At 57.7% G+C, this 3299-nt stretch overlaps 1 long non-coding RNA gene across 1 annotated transcript; it reads left to right on the forward strand.

Annotated features, from left to right (window-relative positions):
• The first annotated feature begins 465 nt into the window (after nt 1-465).
• LOC115298114 lies at nt 466-1466 on the forward strand. The gene is made up of 3 exons (XR_003911607.1): nt 466-620; nt 1141-1219; nt 1340-1466. It is a non-coding gene; the product is annotated as an uncharacterized LOC115298114 (long non-coding RNA).
• The last annotated feature ends 1833 nt before the right edge of the window (nt 1467-3299 follow it).

Here is a 3299-nt window from a genome sequence, read left to right on the forward strand (position 1 = left end):
CTTCTCTCTCTGCCCCTCCCCCTCTCATGCTCTGTCTCTCTTTGTATCAAAAATAAATAAAACATTAAAAAAAATTAAAAAAAAAAAGAACAGTGGCCAGTCTGGAGTGGGGTCTGGCCCTGGCACCCCATGGAGGGGTCAGTCAGGTACACAGTCCCCAGGTGATTGCCAAGGGAGCCCCCCGCCGAGACCCACCCCAGACTGCCATCAGTCGGGCAGAGGCTTCCCCCACCCCGCCACCCCCCCTCCCTGCAACAGGTCGCTACGTGGCAGGCCCACTAGGTGCTCCATGCACCCCTGTGTCACCTGGGGAAGGGCTGGCACACTGCCCTGAGCACAAGGCTGTCAATCTGTGCCCTCTGGGGGCGCCGCCCCCAGACTCAGTACGCAGGGCGGTGGTGGTGGGACGGCAGGGCGGCCGCCAGTGCAGCTGTTTATCTAAACCCCCCCCGTGTCCCCAGGTGTTCATCGGCGTCAACTGCCTCAGCACAGACTTCTCCTCGCAGAAAGGGGTGAAGGGTGTCCCCCTGAACCTGCAGATCGATACCTACGACTGTGGCTCGGGCGCTGAGCGCCTGGTGCATCGCGCTGTCTGTCAGATCAAGATCTTCTGTGACAAGGTGGCTGGTGGACAGACCCCTGCCGGCCCGGAGGGAGGGGAGCCACGTGGGGCGTGCCTGTCTCCGCTTGTTGCTCTCCAAGCATCTCTGTCATCTGTGTGCGCGTCACTGTCTGTCTTTCCCTCGATCTCTCCCCGCCTCTGTCTCTCATCTGTCTCTTTCTGAAGATCTCTTTCTAGGTCTCAATTAGTATCTCTCCATGTCTCTTTCCGTGTCTGTCTCTCTCATGTTTTTCATTCTTCTTCTCATTCCTCTTTGACTCCTCTTCCCTCTTCTCTGTTTCTCTCCCTGTTCCTCTCTCTCCGCATCTGTTTCTCTCTCATGGCCTCTATAGTGACCTCGGGCAAAGCTGGGCCGGGCCGAGTAGGCTGAGGGCTGGTACTTTCCCATTTGCTGGCCTCACTTTGGAAAGAAAGCAGCGCTAGAAGGCTGGCAGCACTGGAAGGCTGGCCCAGATTTAAGATGCAAAGCAGCCCCCTCCCAAGATCCCTGGTGACCCCCTTTCCCCTCTTCCCTGCAGGGAGCAGAAAGGAAAATGCGGGATGATGAGCGGAAGCAGTTCCGGAGGAAGGTCAAGTGCCCCGACTCCAGCAACAGTGGTCAGTGGGGAGGAGTCAGGGGCTGGGCTGGCTTGGGGTGAAGGGGAGAAGTGGATGGGGGGCAGAGGCTGGGGACACGGACAGAGGGGCCTCAGACGTAGTGCCTTCCTTCCCCATCAGGAGTCAAGGGATGCCTGCTGTCTGGCTTCCGGGGCAATGAGACCACCTACTTGCGGCCTGAGGCTGACCTGGAGACCCCGCCTGTGCTCTTCATCCCCAACGTGCACTTCTCCAGCCTGCAGCGTCCCGGAGGGGTGAGGCCTTGGGCCAGAGAGGGTCTCGGCCCCTTGGGAGGGGTCTGATTAGCACAGACCAGCAGGGAGAAACCTGCCACTCAGCCACTACAGGCCAATTTAGATGTTTATAGGCCCCAATGTGTATATGCATATTTAAGTTTATACATGTAGTTTGAGAGAGAGAGTGAGCAGAAAAGGGACAGAGAGAGTAGGAAAAAGAGAGTCCCAAAGCTGATGTGGGGCTTGAACCCCGAACTGTGAGATCATGACCTGAGCTGAGATCAAGAGTCGGACTCTTAACCAACTGAGCCCCTACCAGGTGCCCCCCCTTTTATTAACATCACAATGAAAATACTTGTATTGGATCCCAGGGGATTAAAAAAGTGCACATACGTCCATATATATCATTAGTGAACTTTTCTACTGAGGAGAAGGCTAATGAGGAAACGGACTTCATAAGCATCGAAACGTTCACGCTTGGGGCACACGTAGTGGTTCCTGATTTGAGCCCCAGATTAGATCGCAGCCAAATCAAAGCCACATGGATGGTGACGGTCACCGCAGTGCTCATGAACGCTCGCGGCTCCAGGCCCTGCTGTCACAGCTCCACACACCGGCCACTCTAACCCCGTTCCCTCCCCACGAGGTCCAGACGGTTCCTCCCGGGACTCACGGGCTGGATGTTGAGGCAGAGAGACCAAAACCACACAGTACAGAGCAGAGCGGCCTTGGGGCGCCGGCACCCCGGCTTTAGAAGCCCGGGGGACACTGGCTGCACCACCTCTCGGACCAGTGAGCCGTCCCTTGAGGCAGACCCTGCTGTGCTCCCCATGTTCCGGGTCAGGCCCCACCACAGCTCAGCGCAGATTCGAGACCCAGAGCCTGTCTCGTAGTTTGCTTCCATATTAAAGTGACCTGTAAAGTTTGACTCTTTCCTTCCATCGAGGTCCCTCTATTGAGTTGGGACTGTTTGCAAAAGCAGTGCTTGCTGTCCAAGACGTGCCCAGTGCCTGCGCCGCGAACAATAAGAGATTCTGGAACTAAAAGAGCAGGCAGTTCTGTTTTCCTTTTTTCTTTTTTTTAATGTTTATTTTTTCAAGGAGAGAGAGAGACAGAGCATAAGCAGGGGAGGGGCAGAGAGAGGGAGACCTAGAATCCGAAGCAGGTTCCAGGCTCTGAGCTGTCAGCACAGAGCCCGACACGGGGCTCAAACTTACTGGCATGAGATCATGCCTTGAGCCGAAACCAAGACCCAGCTGCTTAACCGACTGAGCCACCCAGGGGCCCCAAGGCGGGAGATGACCGCTCTCTCTTGGGATTAGGGGCCCCGTGGCCAGGCTGACGGCTGCTCTGTGGGGCAGCGGGGGCACAGTGCTTGCACGTGTGAGCCTGGGGGTGGCTGAGTCCCGACTCTGCCTCCTGTTGGGTGCGTTCCCTCGGGAGGCGAGGTGCTCACCAGGCCTGGGTGCCCCACCTCATGCTCCCGGTGATGACAGTCTCTGGAGCCCTCACCGCCTCACCCCTTGTGCCTCAGCTCCCACTACCCAGGTGCCCCTGCATGGCGGTGTGCAGTTCCGGCCCTTCTGGGTGTGCTGGGGCTCAGGTGGGGCTCATGGAGTCGCCCCGGATCTTTAGTACCTCCAGTGCTCCCTGAGTCCGGGGCTCACTGAGTCCCTGACTCCTCCCACTCGGGCTGGACGCTCCATTTCTGCTCAAGATCTCAGCTCACCTGAGAGGACTTAATCTGGGCAGAATGGGCTGGGAAGGCATTGCAGCTGCATCTCCCCAAGCCCCCCACCCTCACCAAAACTGTGGCCCCTCCCCCCAGAGAGCCGCCACCATGG

The sequence above is a fragment of the Suricata suricatta genome, chromosome 8 (assembly GCF_006229205.1).
Source record: "Suricata suricatta isolate VVHF042 chromosome 8, meerkat_22Aug2017_6uvM2_HiC, whole genome shotgun sequence".
NCBI lineage: Eukaryota > Metazoa > Chordata > Mammalia > Carnivora > Herpestidae > Suricata > Suricata suricatta.